Here is a 22,935-nt window from a genome sequence, read left to right on the forward strand (position 1 = left end):
AAATGAAGAGACTTAAACCTCTTCGCATTTTAGAAAATATTATGCCTTGTGATGATTATCCTAGCTCAGGTCACCTCTCCTCATGTAGATCACCTCTGTTTCCTTGAGTATTTCTTGGGGTTTTAAGAGAGAATTTCTTACATGCTCAAGTATAAGTCTTCTTTGCAATGTTCACACTGTGGTGTCTGACAATGGCCAGCGCATCTCTGCCAGGCCCTCAGGGAACTTTTTCTTTCTCTGCTGTTGTTCCACAGTTCCCACCAGGCACAATTTGCTATTGGAAACAGATCTGACCCTTCAGGGTACCAAAGTTGTATTGCAGTTATGCCTGCACTCCAGCACAGTCAAATGACTCTTTGATTTGTTTGTTTTCCTTATAATTCTTTCTCTCCTAGAACCCAGGCATGAATGTGGGAAGTGACGACAGATACAGGTGATGGCAACTCTATTTTTCTCAGTATTCTGATTCTTTACAACTTTGTTACATGCTGTTCAAATTCATCAAGGCAGTTCCTTCTTCACTAAGGATATATTCTCTTCTGAAAGACTTCCCTGCTCTTCAGCTTCCCTTGCAAATAGGCTTCTGTCAGACTACCCGACTGATGGACAATCTTGACCATGTGTCTGAACCCCAGTAGAAGTCATCCTTAACTTGCTCTTTCAGAACTTCCTTATTCCCCATAAATCAGTTTCCTTTAGACTAGACACATAAGTCCATTCAAGGTGCCCAGACATGCTACTTAAATATACTACCAGCTGAAAGAAATTTTAAAACATATTTAGGTTACTAATACTGTCTTTAAACTTCTTTGAATAAAGTAAACTTGGCTATTTCATAAAAGGATTTCAGTTCAAGCAAAGTAAGGCAGTCAATTATGTTCTTTCTTTCTTCTTTTTACCTTCTACTGAGCAGTTTTCTCCTTGTTTTCTTTCTACTTTCTACATTCACTTTTGCTCTCAAGCATGGCTATGTTAATGGAAAAATACATTAGGAAATTAGTCCAGATGTTTTTCCTCAGAATTATGTGAGTCGTAATAGCACTTGAAACCTCACTTGTAACAAATTTTAGTGCCTCATTAAAAAATTAAGATGTGCAAATAAGTTACATGTTATTGTAGTTTATTATAATGTATATCATTTATATAAATTATAGAGTAAATGTATTTTCATCAGATGACTTTCATGTGTTAGTGCTGAACACCCTCTTAATTCACTTGGGTTTAATGTGAACCCAAATGCTTTTGCATTTCATGTCACTGGTGAAATAAGAGGAGGCAGGAAAGACAAAGGAAAATTGTGGATTAATATTTATTGGTGTATGGTGCTATGCAGCTAACTAGTCAACAGTTTGAGCTCTTCTACTTTCTCCAACGGACTAAGTTGGGGAGGGGTGGTAGAAGGAGCCTGTTATGACCTGTTCAAAGGGTAGTAATTTTCATTGTAATGGAAAATATGTTGAAACAAAGACATGAATGACCACAGGCATATGGATAAATTATAGATGCTTATTTTGTTTTATGAGAAAATAAAAATGTTTTATTAAGAATGTAAACATATATGCTAATTTAACCATGCTAGTTAAGTGTTTATTAAAATGCTGATAGAGTCATGTGCTACATAATCATGTTTTGGTCAAGAGCTGGCCACACATATGGCTGTGGTTCTGTAAGATTATAGTATCGTATTTTTATTCTACCTTTCTACGTCTAGATACATAGATATATAAGTAAATATCATTGTGTTATAATTGCCTACAGTATTCAATATAGTAACATGCTGTACACATATGTAGCCTCGGAGCAATAAGCTTTACCACAAAGCCTAGGGATGTAGCAAGCTATAAAATCTAGGCATGTGTAAGTGCACTCTAAGATGTTCACACAACAACAAAATTGCCTGATGACATATTTCTCAGAACATATCCTGTTGTTAAGTTATGTGTGCTTATAATTCAATAAGATCAAATGATGTATCTAGCTTCAACATATTAAATAAATTATGTAGTCTTTACATTACTGGAGAGGGATTGTGAGGTTCAATGTATTACAGAATCAACAAGTAAATAAAATTAAATGAGCGCCACTGTCATGTTGTGTCATGGACACAAAAGCATACCAAATGTTTATCTAATGAAATTTCTATCCATAAAGTCTGAGGCAAACCCAGTTGAGGCAAAGTTCTAAAGCAAGAAGAGGTAAATTTTGCTGTGTTGTTTCTAAGGGTACTTCACTGAGGACAAATTTGAATGACAATTGACAAATTGAGGCAGAAAAAAGTCAATATTAGTACCCAAAGAGCCAGAACCATGTGTTAGACCCAAGAGGACTGTATTTTGATGCAGCATGAGTTAAATGAACACAAAGGAGCAATCACTGAAGTGTGCAAAGTCATTAACAAGGATGAGATTCCTGAAACTCTTTCATTGTTGCTGGTTTTTTACCTGAAGGTGCAGAAACTTGCTTCAGGGATCAACATAAGGTTGGAGAGCTCCAGATGATTAGATACTATTCTCAGGATAAAATTGTTTGACAATACACTTTTAGTGAAGGTCTATTCAGCAGATTATTTATTAAGCACCATATGTATATCAAGCACTATAGATGGCATTGGGGATACAGCAGTGAATAAGATATGGTCCTTGCTCACACATTAAAGTGAGAATTTGTAATACACCTGTTAAGTGGAAGTTAGTAGACAATACTGTGGGAACACAAAGAGTATAACCTCACTTGGTCTAAGATAGTCAGAAGGGATTTGCAGATGAATAATGCCAAGAGAGAACCCTTTTAATTACATAAAAATTACTAGATAATGAGACAAGTTAGCCTGTGTAGAGGCCCACAGCCTAGCGTGCCCGGAAGATGAATCACAGGTAGCTGAGCAAGTGTGAAAAGACATAGATGCTAGGATCATGGGTCTCTTCTTCATCTATTGGAGTTGGAGGGGGTGGGATATTAAGTAATTCTGTTGAATTCATAAGACACAGGAAGTTCCTTCTATTAGCTTCAATTATTTGCTCTGCTAAACGACACTGCACGTAGTTCAGGCAGGTCTCTTTCAGGCCACTAGACATTATGAACCCATGAACTTGTAGGAATTTTGTCTGTGAGTGTCCTGTCAGGGAGTTCATGTCTTGAGATTTACTCTTACGGAACTTAGCTACTTTTAGTTGAAAGTGCAAATTTTAATTTAGCAAAAAGTGTTACACATAATAACCAACTTATCCACACATATTTTAAAATTTTACTCCCAGAAAGTGATTGCAAATCTATGATTGATCATTATAACACGATGTTGACTCAGGATTGACAATAATAGAAAATCAAAAAACAAATAGAAAACCTGCCAAATTTTTTTCCTTGACCAGATTTCAGTGGAATGTGTTAACAAATCATGTTAAAAAAACAATAATAAACAAAATTTCTGTCTAAAGTAATTTGGGTTTAATGAGGAAAAATGACAATTTGGTAGAATGTGAAATCTAGATTAATGAATAAATTAAAACCCAAAGAATATAAAGAATGACAGGGAGGGGAGTAAGATTTGAGATTGGAAGGAAGTAATCCAGCTTTTCTTTTTTTTAATGTTTTAAAACATTTTTCTCTTACATTTCTTAGAAATTATAAAAATCTTTTTCACATAGAAAATCCATACATGTTAATGAAAGCAGTGAATGTTGTTTTTGTTTTAAAAAGCCAATGTAGTAGTTGTAGGATTTGATGCCACCTTTCATGTGACTGGGGAAAGTGAACTGTACAGAAACACAGTAATTGTCTCTAAGTAGCAGAAACTGCAACTTAACAGAGATGATAGGTTTTCTCAGTTTATGTCCTGTGACAAGGGATCTTTGGAATAAAATGCATATCAGAATAAATGTTAATATTTGTCTGTCTTTCCAATTGTGGCTTTGCTTTCAAGAGCATTTTAATTCAACCTGGTAAAGAACTTACCACAATATTGATAAGAAGGGAAAGAAAGATTCCCCAATATCCAGGCCATAGGAATAAGTTCTCATTAAGTATCTATTCTTACGTGAAGCTTAAAGATACCTTTGCTCAGGAACCTTTTAAATTTCCTTTTGATAATTTATTTAAATATTTATTCTGGACACAGCAGATGAAGATGTAAGGAAAAGGGTGATAGAAGAAACTGGAATTTCAAAACTAGCAGATCGTGACATATATATGTATATATATATATATACACACACACATATATATTTTTTCAAACACAGATTTAATTTTAGGTTTATTACAAATATATCTATTTATAAAGTAATGGTTGTTTTAAACAAACGATAGTAGAATTACAGAATTAGACAAAGCTATGCTTCAAAGTATTCCTCTGGGAATGCATGCATTTATTCTAAATATGCTGCAATTTTTCAAGCCATATTTATAATTCCTCTTTTGAGATTATTTTAAGTTACTATTTTACCAGCCACACAAAAAATTCATCTCTTTACATTATAAGTAAATCGCACATTTTAGATATCAACTGCTATATTATCTAGTCTTATCACTCTGTCTTCCAGTCCAATACTGATTATGAAAGATGTCTCATTGTTACTAAGAAAAAAGTAAAAACACAGTCAAAAAACTAAAACTTATCCCCAGTGAGGATATCCTTAACAAGTGAATAACTGCATGAAATATTAAGATAAAAAATATATATTTGCAATTCAGAATACACTGGGGTATATACTGGGTAAGGCATTTTTATTCATTTACTTTATTTGTTTGTTTAGATATAGACTCTTGCTATGTTCCCTAGGCTGGAATGCGGTGTCTATTACAAACACAATCATCCTGCACTCTGTCTGAAATTCTGGGCCTCAAGGGATTTTCTCATCTTGGCCTCCTGAGTAGCTGGGGCTACAGGTGTGTGTCATTCTGCCTGAGCTTGGAAGATCATTTTAACAGTTTCAAACTCATCAATCTCAGCATCAGAAGAGTAAGTCTGCATCCTCTTGGTTTAGCCATCTAAGATGGGACTAGATTCATTTACAAGAATAAGTGCTTCTATGCTTGCTCAACAAACATCACCTAGCTTTATAGGCACACTGTGTAAATAGGAAACAGTGCTGTACATATAAAAATGAGTATAATGAGCAAGTCCTTTTACCAAAAGGAAGCAATTATACTCAGTAGTAAGTAATTATTTTAGTGAAAAGTACATTTGCTTTTCAATTTTATTCCATACTAGAGTCTGAGCTGAAAGAGACCTTGGAGACCAGTTAGTCCAACCTACTTACTATTTCATAGGAGAAGAAAATGTGGCACAGAGAAACTGGAAGCTAGGTGACTTATTTGAGGTTACATAGTTAGTTGTAAGTCTTGAGCTAGAATCAGTTACTTGACCATTGATATGAGATTCTTCCCATTACTTCCCAGTGTGTCCCTGGTAGGATTTATTTCATATGAAACTTACATAATCCAAGGCAATTTTTAAATGTTAAATTATAGAATATGTTAATGTGTCTTTTGTGGACTTTAAAAAGTAAAGCAGTGCTGTTAACTGTGTTTCACATGCCAAGAACACTATACTTTTTAAAAGTCACATGTGGGTGATTCAGAAATGCGGTTCGCTTAAGAAAAAGTCTAGTTTCTTTTTCTCCAGTAGAACTGTTTGTTTTATTATTTTACTCAGACTGATTTATGAAACCATACTGTTCATTTCCATTTTAATTTACTTTTTTTACCCTGACAATACCTAATGAGTGCTTTTGATGTATTGTTTCCTAGCCAATATTTTATTGTTTCTTTGAAGATTTCTACAAAATATTTCAGAAAATGTTTTTTCTTTTTTTTTTCTTTTATTTTTTTTCTTTTTTAAGATGGTGTCTTGCTCTGTCACCAGGCTGGAGTGCAATGGCACCATCTCAGCTCACTGCAACTCTCGTCTCCCGGGTTCAAGTGATCCTCCTGCCTCAGCCTCCCGAGTACCAGGGACAACAGATGCAGCAGCTCACGCCTGTAATTCCAGCACTTTGGGAAGCCAAGATGGGCAGATCACCTGAGGTCAGGAGTTCGAGACTAGCCTGGCCAACATGGCGAAACCCCACCTCTACTAAAAATAGAAAAACTTTTTCCTTTGCATTTTCTAGTTTATCATCTTTTACAAAGATGTATTTAAACACTCAAAATCATGAGTAGTATTTTCGGCCATTCAAGTGGCTATAGTAAAATACTTTACATTGGGTAATTTAGAAACAGCGTAACTTTATTTCTTGTAGTGCTGGAGGCTGGAAAGTCCAAGATCGAGGTGCCAGACAATTTGGTGTTTGGTGAGGCCTTGATCTCTGTTTCATAGAAGGCACCTCCCTGATGGTTTCTCACACTGTAGGAGGGGCAAATGACCTCCTTCAGGCCTTTTTTGTGAGGGTGCCTATCCCATTCATGAAAGATCTATCCACATGATTTAATTGTCTCCAAAAAGCCTTATCTCTTAATACTATCATATTGGGGATTATGTTTCAACAAATGAATTTTGAGGGGAACAGACACATTCAGCCCACAGGAGGTAGGTACAAATTTTTAATATGATCTTTGTCCAAAATATGTTATCAGAAGACTTCCTTTTGGCAATATTAAATTTTTATTCTTTTTAATTTTAATTAGTTAATAGAGTCAGCGTGGTCCTTTTTTACTTTCTTTTTCATCACAATCTTTTAATTTAAATTTCCAAAGCTCAAAGTCTTGCATCGTGGAAAAACTTTCCATGTTGGGTGTATCTTTCTATCAAACTGGCCTTGAGGTATGGTGAGGGGAAGATTAATGGGAACACAGAAAGTCTCTAATTAAGACAAAGCCACAGTCTTTAAAATATATATTCACACCCATGAAAGGCATAATTCAAAAATTATTTTTATCCAGAAATAATAAAAAACTTAGGACACTGTACTTTAATATTCTCAAAAAAGATGCAAAAACACATGGTCTCTGCTAAGCCAGAATAGAGAATTGTAAGTTTGAGATAAAGACAAGGCAGTTAACCCTGCACTGTACTAAAACACATTACACTGAGCAGTAGTTAAATATAGGATGGCCAACACAGGATCCAAATAAAATCTATGCTGAAGGCAGAAAGAATGTACTTGACCTTTCGGAAATGAATAAGAATCCATAAGATGAAAGTGGTTGTGTAATTGTGTGAGGAGAGTGTTCCAGACAGAAAAAACAGATTGGGCAAAGACATTTTTTTTAAAAAGAGGCAGTAGCCTGTTCCAAAACTAAAAAGCTATTGTGCATAAGATGTAGAATTCTGGGCAAGAGTGGCTGGACATGGGGAGAGAGGAGTAAGCAGAACCAGTTCTTGAAGTGTCCAGGAGGCATTTTCAAAGTTTTTACTTCATCCTGAGGGCAATGTGGAGCTGTTGAAGACATTTCTTCATCACAGGGTTGGCACAACAAGAGTTGTATATTAGAAAATCACTCTGGCTGCAATATGGAAAATAGACTGTGCCTGGAGGCATGGGATCAGCTAAGAAACACTTGTTTTAATTTATAGAAGAGAGGATGGTGTTTTGGACAAGGTTAATGCTGATGGAATTGGAGCAAAGTGATTGGATTCAAGAGATATTAAAGAGATAAACTGAATAAAATTTGGTGATTAAATATGAGAGAGGAGGGAGAATAATTCATCAAGGGTAGCACCTAGGTTTTTAACTTAGATAACAGGATAAATGGCAGTGCCATTTACTGAAAGTGGAAATGTCAAAGGAAGCACAATGTTTTGGAAAACATAGTGACATTGGTCTTTTATGTTGTATTTGAAGTAAAGATGCTTCTCGACTTATGATAGGGTTATGTCCTGATAAACCCATCGTAAATTGAAAATATTGTAAGTTGAAATGCAAGTAATATACGTAAGCTACTGAATATTACAGCTTAGTCTAAACTGCCTTAAGTGTTCTGAGAACCTATCTTAGCTTATAGTTGAGCAACATCTTTTGACAACAAAGTGCACTGTAGGGTCTCTGTTGTTTACCCTCATGATCATGTGGCTGACTGGGAGCTGCTGTTCCCTACCTGTGCCTCGCCTCTCGAGAGAGTCATACTGCATAACACTAGCTTAGAAAAAAATAAAAATTTGTACTACAAGTTCTGAATGCATATCACTTTCTCACCATTATAAAGTTGAAAAACTGTAATTGGGACCATCACAAGTTGGGGACTGTCTCTATGTGCATGACAGGTATATGAATGATTGACAAGTGAAAATATCAAATAGCAGTTCCGTATATGGATCTGAAGTTCAGAAGAAATATCTGGGAGAGATATATAGGTTCTTTAGTTTTAGTTTTTTTCTTATTCAGCATTTATTTTAGAATCAGGGAGTACATGTGCAAGTTTGTTACAAAAGTATGTTGCATGATGCTGAGGTTTGAGACATTATTGAACCCGTTACCCAGGTAGTAAACATAGTACCCAATAGGTAGTTTTTCAGTCCTTGCCCTTCTCCCTCTCTCCCTTCTCTGGTGGTTCCCATTCTCTTTTTTTTTTTTCCCATCTTTATTTACATGTTTCCCCATTGTTTAGCTCCCATTTATAAGTGAGACTATGCACCATTTGTTTTTCTGTTTTTGCATTAGTTCACTTAGTATAATGGTCTCCAGCTGTATCCATGTTGCTGCGAAGGGTATGATTTCATTCTTTTTTACGGCTGTGTAGTATTCCATGGTGTATATGCACCACATTTTCTTTATTCACTCCACCACTGATGTGTACATGGGTTGATTCCATGTTTTTGCTATTGTGAATAGCACTGTGACAAACATATGGGTGCATGTGTCCCATTCTTTAGGTAGAATGATTCATTTTCCTTTTGGTATTTATCAAGTATTGGGATTGCTGTGCCAAACGGTAGCTCAACTCTTAGTTCTTTGAGAAATCTCCAAACTGCTCTCCACAGTGGCTGAATTAATTTGCATTCCCACCAACAGCGTACAAGTGTGTCCTTTTCTCTGTAGATTCACCAACCACTGTTGCTTTTTGACTTTTTAATAACAGTAATTCTGACAGGTATGAGATGGTATCTCATTATGATTTTGATTTGCATTTCTCTGATGATTAGTAATGGTGAGCCTTTCTTCATATGTTTGTTGGCCACTTGTATGTCTCTTTTGTGAATTGTCTGTTCTTGTCTTTATCCACTTTTTAATGGGGTGATTTATTTGCCACTTGTTGAATTGTTTAAGTTTCTTATAGTTAAATTTCTTGTAGTTAAGTTTCTTAAGATTAAGTTTCTTATAGATTCTGTGTCTTAGTCCTTTGTTGAGTGTGTTGCTTGAAAATTTTTTCTCCCATTCTGTAGGTTGTCTGCTTACTCTCTTAATTAATTAGGTCACACTTATCAACTTTTGTCTGTGTTGTCATTGCTTTTCAGGGCTTAGCCATAAATGCTTTACTAAGACTGGTATCAAGAAGAGTATTTCTTAGTATTCCTTCAAGAATTTTCATAGTTTGAGGTCTTAAATTTACGTATGTAATCCATCTTGAGTTATCTTTTTTTTTTTTTTTTTCTTTTTGAGACAGAGTCTCACTCTGTTGCCCAGACAGGAGTGCAGTGGTGCAATCTCGGTTCACTGCAAGCTCTGCCTCCCAGGTTCACGCCATTCTCCTGCCTCAGCTTCCCAAGTAGCTGGGACTACAGGTGCCTGCCACCACGCCCGGCTAATTTTTGTTTTTGTATTTTTAGTAGAGACGGGATTTCACTATGTTAGCCAGGATGGTCTCAATCTCCCGACCTCGTGATCCACCTGCATTGGCCTCCCAAAGTGCTGGGATTACAGGCGTGAGCCACCGCACCCGGTCAAGTTAATTTTTTTATACTGTGATTGTTACGGGTCATTTCATTCTTCTACTTGTGGTAGTCAGTTATTCCAGCATCATTTATTATTGAATAGGGAATCTTTTCCTCATTGCTTATTTTGAAATATAGGTTTTGAAATTTTGGGGGAGTGCATACATATATTTTGTGATATGCATACAATGGCATATATTATTTGACCATAAAAAAGAATATAGCATTGATATATGCAAAAATGTAGACAAACCTCCAAAATACTATGCTATGTATTATGCTTGCAAAAGTAAAAGGAAAACTTAACTGTAGTGTTCCACAAGCCAAAGCAAGAGTGTTTTTCAAGAGGAAGGGAAAAGAATGAACACATTGTGGTATATACATACCATAATATGGAATATGTGGTATATACATGCCATACACATCAAACAGTTTCTCATTTCCACCTTCTCCTCCAAGGCCCTATCAACCATCACTCTGCATTCTGTCTCTATGGACTTATCTATTCTAGATTTTTATATAAAAGGAATCATACAATATGTGGCCTTTTGTGTCTAGCTTCTTTCACTTGGCATAATGTTTTAGGGGTTCACCCACATTGTAGCTTGTGTTAGTAATCATTCTTTATTATAGTGGATTATTGGAATATTATTGGAATATTATTATTATAGTGGATTATTGGAATATTATTCCATTTATGGTATGTATATACATACGAAGGAACATTATATTCTTGGAATATTATTCCATTGTATGTATGTATGTACATACGAAGGAACATTATTCCACTATAATAATAAGTATGTGGTATATACATACAATGAAATATTATTCCACTATAATGAGGAATGATTACTAACAAAAGCTACAATGTGGATGAACCTCTAAAACATTATGCCAAGTGAAAGAAGCTAGACACAAAAGGCCACATATTGTATAATTCCTTTTATATAAAAAGTCTAGAAGAAATAAGTCCATAGAGACAAAATGCAGAGTGGTGGTTGACAGGGCCTTGGAGGAGGAGGTGGAAATGATAAACTGTTTGATGTGTAATGGATTTTACTTTGGAATGATGGAAATGTTTTGAAACTAGACATAGGTTGTTGTTGCACAACACTGTAAGTGTACCAAGTGCCACTGAATTTTTCTTTTAAAATTCATTATGAATTTCATGTCAATAAATTATTTTTAAAATGAAGGGGTATAAATGACAAAAACAAAAGCCACTGTGAGATCAAGGAAGATACGGACTGAAACGTTTCCATTTGCTTTAAAGAGAAGAGATCTGTTGGTGGTGTAGTAGGAAGAGGCCAGATTGCAGTGGGTTGAAGAATGAGTAGGCTGTTGAGAAGTGGAGATATTAAGCATTGAATCTGAATAAATTTGGCTGTAAAGAGAAAAAAGATAGGTAAATTTCTAGCTGAAGATTGACGTGCCATCCAGAGTTTTTTTTTATTGTGTTTTAAGATGAGGTGACTCTACCCTTTTTAACTGTTCACAGGAGTTATGTGATGGAAAGTGGCAGGCTGGGGTTATGCAGCTCACTTTCTAGCCAGAAGGGGGGATACTGAATGGAGGCACATTGGTAAGTTAGGTGATGTAAGGTGTGAGGTTTCTCATCCACGTTCCTGTATTTTAAAAATAGGATATAATGGGAGAAGTTGTTTGCTAAAAATGAGGGAAGGGAGTCTAAGGCAGAGGATGCAAAGGGGCTTGAGAGAGTCTTTGTGCTCATTAGGAGTGAAAATTGACTTGAAAAACAGGGTACATTGAGCCCTCAGGGACTGGAGATCAGAATTTGTAGTGGCACTATATATCTTCCGGATTGCAAGCTTTCTCCTGAAGCTCTCATCTTCTTGAATATAGGTGCATCAAATGTGGCTAATCCAACTGATCCTTTGTAAGGACTTCTTTGTCTCCCATCTCAGTACTAACCAGGCCTGATCACGCTTAGCTTTCAAGGTCAGATCAGATCAGGGACATTCGGAGTGGTGACATGGTTTGGCGTTGTGTCCCCACCCAAATCCCATTTCTAATTATTACACCCACATGTCAAGGGAGAGACCTAGTGAAAGGTGATTGGATCAGGGGGGTGATTCCCCCATGCTGTTCTCATGATAGTGAGTGAGTTCTCATGAGATCTCATGGTTTTATAAGGGCCGTTTCCCTGTTTACTCCCTCTGTCTTTCCTTCTGCCTTGTGAAGAAGATGCCTGCTTCCCCTTCCATCGTGATTGTAAGTTTCCTGAGGCCTCCCCAGCCATGCGGAACTGTCAGTTAATTAAACCTCCTTTGTTTATAAATTACCTAGTTGCAGGTGATATTCTTTAAAGCAGTGTGAAAACGGACTAATACAGGTGGTATGACCCTAGACAAATTCCACCCTCGTAAGGGACAGTAGACAATGTGAGTAGCTGGAGGAAACTCACCTATCCTTCTTGTTACACAATCTTTGCTTAACTTTTGATGATGCAGGATTGATCAGCAATTACAGGTTGTTTTTCAGTTTACAGTTTTGTTTGCATTATCTCATTGATTGCCAATATCGCAAAATGGTTTTATTGTGAATATTTTCCTTTGATAGGTGAGGAAATACAGACTCAGAGGGGTTGAAACATGTTAGAGTCTGCATAGGCTTTCTGACTCTGGGGATGTGTTTTAGAACATCTGCGTGAGACATTAAGAAGTATAATTGATTAAATGACTATATGTGGAACTTACCAGAATATAAGCTGGAGAGACAAAAATAACTCCTCACCTCTGCAGAAGGCTGCATCTATTGCACACAAATAAGAAAATAGAGGTTTCCCTGAAATCACAAAAATAACAAGGTTAGATGCAATACATAAAATATGTATTTTATTTTAAAAGAAATCAATCCTTGGTTCACAGCTCAAAATAGCTTTTTTTCCTGGTGCAACAGAGGATGTTCTAGTATTATATCAAGCAACAGTTAGTGAGCAAAAGTAACTGAATGCAATATATTTACCAACAATAGTCCCAGGGCTTTGTAAGCCACAGTATTGATTTACTTCTTTCAAAACCAAAGTGACAGCAAAAGGGGGTGAAAAATCACATGATTCAGGGAAGATATCTGAGGACTTAAAAGTGGCAAACACAAATCCATTAGTTTTAAAATGGGTCAAGAGACAAACCAGAAAAACTGTAGACTAGCAAATCAGTGAATTCAACCTTTATTGTAGAGAAAATACAAGATATTGTGTTAGGGAAAATGTGGGAGGAAAGAAGTCAGGAAAGGGGTTGGAAAAATAACAGCTTTATGAATCTACACCCAAATGAGTATGTAGAGATTTTATTCTTACCTGCAGTAACAAATTATATTTTTTGTTGTTGCTTTATACTCTGCAGACATGTATAATTTATGTATCAGTTTTTTTAGAGTATTTATAAAACTGTTTCAATAATTTACTTATCATTGGCGATTCAAGTAAATAAAACAGGATCTTGGTTAGTCATCTCTTTGCTGGAGTAGCCCAGTGTGGCTCAGCTAATGCACCCACCTAAACCTAGAGGAGGTAAAGCTGTATTTGCCTTGTTCCTATTGTTTTCTGGAGTCTCTTCTCTCAGATTTGAATTAATGGGATGGTAAGCCCTAAGAAGCTGCAGCTTAGTATAGCTACCTTCAGAAAAGGTTATGACAAACAATTCATAGCATGCTTGGCCAAATTCCTATTCACTGCAACATTAGCGGGAGCGAGTACAGGACAGAAGGATTGATAGAATGGCCGAGCCAATCCTGTAGATGGAGGGATGACAGATTTATATCACATTCAGCCCAGTCTCCACTCAGGTGCTAAATGTAGGCTACCATGTTTATTGTTGCATTGCCATAGCAATGCCCCCTCTCCTAAATCATAAATGATCAAGAAAATCTTGCAAAAATGGTATACTTTTTGTATTAGAGTGGAGCAGAAATAGCTTTTTACTTTGTTTACTAAACTGCACCTCTTTATTTACAAAAATATATCCAAAATGCTATAGTTGGTGGAGTTCTATTCCGTAATTTTTTCTCTTTGTCACATTCAAATGTTACTATGTCTTTTTTTTTCTCATTGGTTCTTCGACAAAAAGTAATTAGAGTTTCATTACCTTACAGCCCTTAAACACAGTATTTTTCAAAGTGTGCCAAGACCGCCTGCTTGTTAAAATGCTCCTATGCTAGTTCCATCCTAGATTTTCTAAATCAGAAGGTCTAGAAATGTGGTACTGAAATCTGTATGCTTAACAAGATCCCTGGGTGACTTTTAAAAATGCTAAGAGTAATATCCATAAAGAAAAGTGCATCTTTCAAAACTAGACAGTTTGCTGAATTTTCACATTCTAAATGCACCCGTGTAACTAGCACCTTGAACAAGAAACAGAATATGACCAGCACCTCTTGAATAACTCTCTGTTACTATCTCCACCAAGGATAGTTATGAGCCTGATTTCTAAGAGGATAGATAAGCTCCACTTGTTTTTGTAATTTATGTGAATTAAATAAAATAGAAGGCATTTGTGACTGGCTTGTTTTGCCTTTTTTGCTTGATGTTATGTTTCCCTGCAGTTGTAGACATTTTTATTGTTGAATAGTATTATTTTGTGAATATACCATGAATTATGTATTCATTCAAGTGTTGATTGACAATTGGCTAAAGTTTGGGGTTATTCTGAAGAGTGCTGCTGTGAACATTCTAGTGCATGTCTTTTTGGAGTATACATGTTTGCATTTCTGTTGGGAATGTCAAGTCAAAACATGCACCAGATAAAGTTAAGCAGGTAAGGATGACTTTATTCAAGGCCATTGCAATAGGACAGAGAGGAGAGCACAGTCTAAACTCAATTCCACTAAAACAATGTCTGGATAGGAGAGTTATTAAGAGCAGGTATGGGAGGATTGTAGGTTGTGTGTGTTTGCCAACTGGCCATACCTAATTATCTGTCTTTACCACAGGAGATAGCTGTGTAACTTGGAAGTAGGGACCGACCCACTGATGTTAGGTTTCTACCCTCCAATAGACACTGGGAGATAGGTCTCCTAGTTGACTAAATGTGGATTACATTTCAAAGGGATGGCTTCCAGGTCTTGGAGAAAGACAGTCCTAGGTGTATAGATGGCAAGAGGTTTTTTTTTTTGTTGTTGTTTTTGTTTTTTTAAATTTACATTTTAAAAATCCCCTACAAAATACTAATGAAAGAAATTTAAGAGGACCCAAACAAATGCTCATGGATTGGAAGAATCAATATTGTTAAAATGACCATACTTCCCCCCAAAATCTATAGATTCAATGCATTTCTTACCAAAATGCCAATGTCATTATTTATAGAAATAGAAAAAGCAGTTCTAAAATTTGTATGGGAGCCAAAAGGAGCCTGCATACCCAAAGCAATCCCCAAAACAACAAAGCTGTTGGCATCACCCTACCTGACTTCAAAATATATTACTAGGCTATAATAACCAAAGTAGCCTGGAATTGGCATAAAAAGAGACACATAGTCCAATGGAGCAGAGCAGATAATCCAGAAAGAAATCTACATATTTATAGCCAACTGATGATTTTCTTAAGAACAATACTAAGACTATACGTTAGGTAAAGGACATACTTCAATAAATGGTGCTGGGGAAACTGGATGTCCATATGCAGAAGAATAAAACTGAACTCCTATATCAAAACATGTAAAAAATTCAACTTAAGATGAATTAATGACTTAAACATAAGACCTAAAATTATAAAAATACTAAACAAAAACAGGAAAAATACTTAAGGACACTAGCCTATGCAAAAATTTTATGGCTAAGACCTCAAAAGCACAGATAAAATGGAACTATATCAAACGAATAAGCTTCTGAACAACAAAGGAAGCAATCAGCAAAGTGAAGATACAATATGTTGAATGGGAGAAAATATTTGCAAACTATTCATCTGACAAAGACAGGGAAAGAAGTGATAATTACCAGTTTTCCAAAGTAAATGCTCTAAGGAAAGGGAGGTCAGGCCTCTAGAGTAAGGAAGAACTCTATCTAAACTTTAGTCAAACTGAGGTAAATATTAAGTTCATCTTGGTCAATTACATTCCTAAGAGTGGAATTGGTGGTTCCATAGGTTATGCAAATCTTCAGCTTTAGCACTGTCTGACATATCATTTTCCAACAGTATAATAAAGTTCTTGTTGGTCCATATCTTTAACAAAACTTGGCATTTTGTTTTATTTTGACCATTCTGATACATATAAGTGGTGCAGTATTTCACTGTGTTCACCTATTTCTATTTTACTGAGTGATTTTTAGCAGATATGGTCTTTGAATTTTGTCTAGCACTTTTCATCCTATCTGGAGATATTCTTATGAGTTTTCTCCTTAGATGTATTAATATAGCAAAATATTTTAATAAAATATCTAATACTCTACCATCCTAGTTTTCTTCAGTTGTTTATATTAAAAAATTTTTGTTTGCCTGTGCAATTCTATTTGATGATATTGTATGAGGATTATTCACCAATGTTCATTGGTGATATTATTCTGTAGACTTCTTCAGACTAAAAAAGTTCATTGGTGATATTATTCTGTAGACTAAAAAAGTGCTATCTTTATCAGACTTAAAAATTGATGTTAAAAATTATATAGCAATATCACATAATTGCATGCCATCCTTGAGGAGGAGCCAAACTAATCTTTGTATTGTTCCAGTTTTGCTGCGTATACCCCTGAAGTGAACATGTGTCCATTAAGTTTTAATTTCAGACAGTAAATTCTTATTATAGCTTTTCTGTTTTGTGATTCTTACCCTTTTCCTCCTCCTATTACTCCTCTTCCTCCTCCTTTTATCCTGACTTGCTGTAGTTTCTTTCCTTTCTTTTATATCTTCATTTTGTCGCTCTCTATTTACCTCTGTATATGCTATGCCTTCAAAACTCTCTAGTTTATAGTGGTCATCAGATGATAAACATCAGATGGATGAATAGTTGGATAAATAAATTTCTTTTATCATATTTAATGTATTGATTTTAGGGGGCTTATTTCTTTTGAGGTTTGTAATTTTTTCCTGTGAGCTTGGCAGAGGTCTGTGGCAGTTCAGTGCAAACTGCTATGGGAGAATATGTGCTTCAATAAGGGATTTAGGGTTTTCAATAATTCTCAAGTAGTGTTAAGTTAATTTCCTAGAATGTGTCTCTGCTATCATGTAGGCAATATATATTTAGACTCCATCCTCGATCATGCAATAGGCCTTGATATCCTATTTCTTATGGTGATCTTTCTTTTCTTTTTTCCTTGATATGTAGTCAGTTTTAAAAACACTTTTCCAGGTCAGTAGTTAACGTTTGTTGTCTAAGTTGTTTTTTCTTTTTTTTAAATAATGCCTAGGGCAAAACTTCAAGGATCTCAGCCATACTCAGATGACTGTTTAAGCTTTCAACTTTTTAGAGATGAGAGGCCACGTTTTCTTTCCATAGAATGGTGTTGGATTTTAACCCTCAAGGATTATTGAAGCACTCATGAGCCACAGTTGAATTACTTTGAGACTGGTTCATCTGGTTTTGAGTTTTCTATTTGTTACTAACACCTGAGGATCCCCTTTCTTTTTCTTTATGCTTGACTGCATATTTAACTTTATAAATTATACTTTTACAGTATTTGTCTATGTGATGAAACAGGGTATCTGTTTATCATCCTGGTCTTCAATATCACTGAAAATCAATTCCAGGTGAATATCATGTTCACTTAAACGTGATAGAGAAATTTAATGGTCTAACAAAATCAATCGTATTCTATTTATAACAACAGGCATTTCTTAATGTAGAGTATTTTTATCATATTGGTATCCTGTATCAATGGAGGAGATATAGAAAGAGAATACATAAATTATTAAAATGACCAAGATGTGGCCAAGAATATATGAGAAAATCCAATAAACAACATATTATCAGGTGCCAAAGGAAGCTAGAATTTCAGCAAGAGTAGTAAACAGAGTGAAATGCCACACAGTACTCAGGTTTTACAAGATCAGAAAATTGTGTATTTCACTTGAAATATTAAAATCGTTGGCCACTGTTGACTTTACCAATAACAGGTTTGTTGTTTTTGTGGAGGAAAGATCATACTAATTGGGGTTAGATAGTAAAAGGGCAGTAAATGAGCAGAGGCAATGAGTACGAATTACACTTAAGAAATACCTGGCCATTGAGGAAAGGCGAAAAATTGCAAGGTAGTTAGAATCAGTGATTGGGATGAGAAGATATTTATTTATTTTTATTATGGGAGATACTAGTAATTCCATGAACAAAGAGGCAGTAGAAAGGGAATACTGTTTATTAAGGAGAGAGATGGCATCACTGATGAAGTGAGTTACTTAAGGAGGCAGTGGAGATTGGAAATAACCTTAAAGTTGTCCAAGAATTATCAAGCACATGAAGGCCATGATTTCAGAGGTTACATAGCTATGGAAGAATTCATAATTTGCTTACCCCAAAGACATTCTCTCTCTACTTACTTAATATGTAAACCTTGAATTAATTAGAATGGCAATATGCCCCACTCCAGAGGGTCAGCCTAGTCATTGTTGATTTAAGTTAGCTATAGGAATATCTCTTTTTCAGGATACTTACTTTCCTAAGTTTTTTTTTTTTTTTTTTGTAGTTTTCATCAAGAAAGCAGAAACTTAAGTCTTCTAAGGAGCTTTTGTGTATGCTTTTGCTTTGCTGTTAAAAATAAATAACTAAAAGACCCATGATGAATCCATGGGGCAAGATTAAAAAGACTGAAAATCAACAAAAACAGACAGAATTGGGAGATCAATGAGCTCAGGGTCTGAGGTAATTTTTTGTAAACTTCTGCAACACATCTAAAGTCTCTGTTCATTGTTTTCAGCCAAAAGTTATCTATAACCGAAGATAACTGATTCAAGTCATACAAAACTTTTTCTCAATATTTGCTTGCTATTTTGCACAGTATTACCCAGTTGATTTGAAAGTGTAGCATATGGTACATAGCATTTCTATTTTAATATATCATAGAACTTTGAACTTTAAAAAAATGTATCTCAGAATACCCCGGGTTTCACCATTTTATGTGATTTTGGTCATGCAAGAAAAGTATAGCAAAATTAGTAATTAGTAACTCCCATTTAGGAAAGGTGTAGTAATTGTTTAGCTTCTCATTACCTAGCTTCTCATTACTTACATTGCTGAGATTAACTAAATATGTTCAATAAATCAATTGAATATAACCCATTTAGTTCATTTTATGAGACATGCTCTAAAATGCTTTACCTAATTCCTCAAGATGAATTGATTCCTCCTGCTTAAACAACTTTCGTTAGATGTTATTTTCACCCATTTCATGAAAACTCTTTTTTTTCTTACACAGTTGTTAGCTATTCATGTAAATATCTTTGCTATCAGAATGTGTTATGAAACTTACTGAACCCAGTAAGTTCCAGTCAATTGGATTGAAACAGGAATAATGTACACAACTTCCAGGTCATATCACCAAGTAGGAAATTTCATGCTCTCCACTACTTCTCATTTTCCTTTCTTACAGGCTGGAATAACGATGGGATGCTGGTGAGTTAGCTTTGACGATGCAGAATAGAAAAACACTCGAATGGATCTGGATGCTGGATGAACTCACTGGAGCACTACTGCCTATTTTCCCTGTTTCTTCTCACCTGTCTCTTCCAATGCTAAGCCATATGTATGCAAGCCTCTTCTAAACTCAGCTTTCATTGGCTGAAAGATGACAAAGGGAGGATGTAGAGCAATTTTGAAAAGCTGCGTATTTTCTCCAACAAAACTACATTAACCTGGAAGTGACTAGGTTATATTGAATCTAAAATGGTGGTGTTATTCATCCACTTCGTATCAGAAATTGAGGTCCCTGATGAAATTATAGTCAGTACAAAAATATAGTTAGATGGACAAGTTCTAGTATTTGATAGTTCAATAGGAAAATTATAGTTAACAACAATTTCTGTATATTTCAAAATAGCTAGAAGAGAAGAATTATAATGTTCCCAACAACAAAAAAGACAAATATTTGAGGTTATCAATATCCCAATTACTTGGATTTGATCATTACACAGTGTATACATGTATCAAAGTATTACATATGCCCCCACAAGATGTGTACAACTATTATATGACAAGGAAAATTTTTAAAAATAAAGTTAGTATGGTGGGAAAGATTTTCTGAATATCTGATGTGGTGGTAGGCTCCAAATCATATTAACATAAAATAGATAATTTATTGAATTCAAAGACTACTGTTCTAGCAATGTTTTGTTTGGTTTTGAGACAGGGTCTTGCTCTGTTGCCCAGGCTGGAGTGCAGTTTGGTGCAATCATAGCTCACTTAAGTCTCAAAGTCCTGGGTTCAAGTGATCTTCCTGCCACAGCCTCCTGAGAAGGGGCACACCGCACCTGGTTGGCGCTGTGTTTCAAACATGGGTATAGAAGGCAAGGAGGCAAGACCTCTGCTCCAAAGGGAATGCTAGTAAGAGAGAAAATAAAGCGCAAATGGGTAATTGATATTCATTGTGGAAAATATTCATGATACAAATATAAATTCTTATTATGGTTTAGGAGGTTTAGAAGGTTTCAGAGGCACGCACAGGGAAAAATCAATTAAATGCAGAAGAATTAGAAATGTCTTTTGAATCTAATTAGTTCAAGTACTTGCAACGGTATTGCCATTAGTTGGGAAAATGATGTTTAAATCCTAGGTGCCATCCTTTTATTAGTGATGTTCAATGGAAGAAAGTTCAGAGACCCTCCACTTTTGGAGGCCAACTTGGAGCTACCTGGAAGAAATAATTTCTGTTGTGACTTTGAGATTAACATGTATTTATTTGTGTTGTCTTTGTTAGTAGCAAATAATTATGGTTTAATAAAATACATAAGTAGCATGTCAAATATAAATTTCCTTAGAAATGAGACTAAACACATTTCTATAAACAAGCTGCTTTAATCCTGTATTTGAAATCTAGCGGCAGCTGTGTTAAAATGGAGGCTCCTTTGAACGATGATCTTGACAGAGACCAGATTCTGGAATGTTAAAACATAGCATAGCAAAAAAAAAAAAAAAAAAAAAAAAAAAATTATCCTCTGCCTATCTGTGCCTGGAACTCTGATTAAGATTTTTGAGATTTTCCTGGGCACATTAGAGGATACACTGCTTCAATGTCACATGCCAAATTTAAACCAATAACAGCCATTCAAACATTACAGCCTCTTAGCTATTGTATAATGTTTATGAATAATCTAGAGGTGATTATACCCACTTAATTTTTCCCCTGTTTATCTTAAATAGGAGATAGATGAAGGAGGAAAGGGAATCTGAATGTTGCATAAATGTAACGATAAGGGAAATAACATGCACAGATTGTGACAATCCACTTGGAAAAAAATCCAAACTAATTTTGTTCTATTTCTTCTAAGCCATCTGAGAGCCTTTCTACATTTACCCATACAGACTAAATTACACTGTGATTGAGTTTATGGAAAGATAGCAGCACATATGTAGATGAAAGCACAGACAGATATTTATGAAAAACTGGGTTTCTGTAAAAAAAAAAAAAAAAAAAAAAAAAGGGAAAGTTGGTAGTTATTTTAGGTATATTAGTTAATGTTTAAAAATGGAAACTTTAGAGAATATGCCACTTATTCAAACATGCCACTTTTCCTCAAAAAGAGAGAAACAAGTTTGCCATTATAGGCCGTTGTTAAATGTTGGCTTTGGTTGATACAGCCTTTTGTCTTCCCAGCTGTATGAATCACCTCTACAATATGTCCCTTTTGTTTGCATACTGGGATTCAGTGCCTGTCTGGGGGTGGGGGAAATGTGTGGAGAAAAACCTGTTACTTTGTTACCCTAGGACCAGATTGTTTCAAGTCTGTGTGTGCATATTTTATTTCAGAGTCTTTCCTTAAATCTTGGCTTTCTTTCTTTCTTTCTTTCTTGCATATTTCTGCCCATCCTAAAAGAATAAACCTAGTTTTGAACCAAAAATAAGTTGCGTGATATTAATAAATCAAAATTGGTAAACCCCTTCTGTTTACTCTTAAAATTGTCAGTGAAAAATAGAAAATATACTGGCGTTTTACGTTCCACTTGCAAGCATATCTAATCCTCTCTTTATAAAATGCACTTCCATTTGTTAGTATGCAATTATATGTCTCCATTTTTATAGGCATGCAATCTGTGTCTATATTTACATTTAGACAGTTTATGTTAATTACAATTTGTACATGTATGGTATATATACATTCACTAAGATGAATGTGTTCTAGGCATTTCGGTGAGCATTATTTTTGTTAAATTCTTTTGGGGTTGGCACCGACATCACTACTTCAGATATAGAAACTGAAACTTGGAGAAGTTAAAGGGAATTTATCCTTGCAGATAGCTATGTAACATTACTGTTCATCTGCATAAAAACAACCTGGTACATAGGGAGAGGCCAGACTGGGCTCTGGTGGGAAGTGGAGCCTTATTTGAATCAAGGACGATATGAGTCAAAATCATGATCTTTAGATTAAACCAAGATGCCAACACATTTTATGTCTGAAATGTTCTTTTTTTTGCTCACCCAAAATAGAAAAGAAATGCTTTGAAACATTATTTTATAGGAGTAGCTCTGTCTCATAATAGAAATTATATTTCATTAACTTTTGGGTTTTTTTGTTTTGCCAGTTAGGAATCAAGCTTTTTACCCATTTAGATGTTAGTCTACTCGTGACATATTTTTGTTGCAAATGTTGTAATTTAAAAACTCATATGTGTTCACTATAGAAAATGTGCAAAATATCTAAATGTACAAATAGCCCTGACATTAATATATAACCACTGTGAAATTCTTGCCTTATGTACTTGCAATATTTTTGCAATGTATGTGTGTCTGTATGTATGCACACTTTTTTCTTTTAAAAATTATGCTCAGAAATAGAAACAATTTGGTTATTAACATGTGAACTTTTAAAATATTATTATTGTAAAGTAGGTTTTCTTCACGGCATAGTACTGCATCGTAGGATTATACCTCATTTTTTTCTAGCCAACTCTTTATATTGTGAAACTATATGTTAAGTTCAATTATTCCATTTTATGAATTTTTCTCTGAATATTTTGCATTCTTTC

General features: G+C 35.2%; 1 non-coding gene across 1 annotated transcript; it reads right to left on the minus strand.

The window, feature by feature from the left end:
- Positions 1–16,417: 16,417 nt before the first annotated feature.
- Positions 16,418–16,520, minus strand: LOC115900158. Its single transcript, XR_004059828.1, has one exon. It is a non-coding gene; the product is annotated as a U6 spliceosomal RNA (small nuclear RNA).
- Between the last annotated feature and the right edge of the window lie 6,415 nt (positions 16,521–22,935).

This window comes from Rhinopithecus roxellana, chromosome 10 (genome assembly GCF_007565055.1).
Source record: "Rhinopithecus roxellana isolate Shanxi Qingling chromosome 10, ASM756505v1, whole genome shotgun sequence".
Taxonomy (NCBI): Eukaryota; Metazoa; Chordata; class Mammalia; order Primates; family Cercopithecidae; genus Rhinopithecus; species Rhinopithecus roxellana.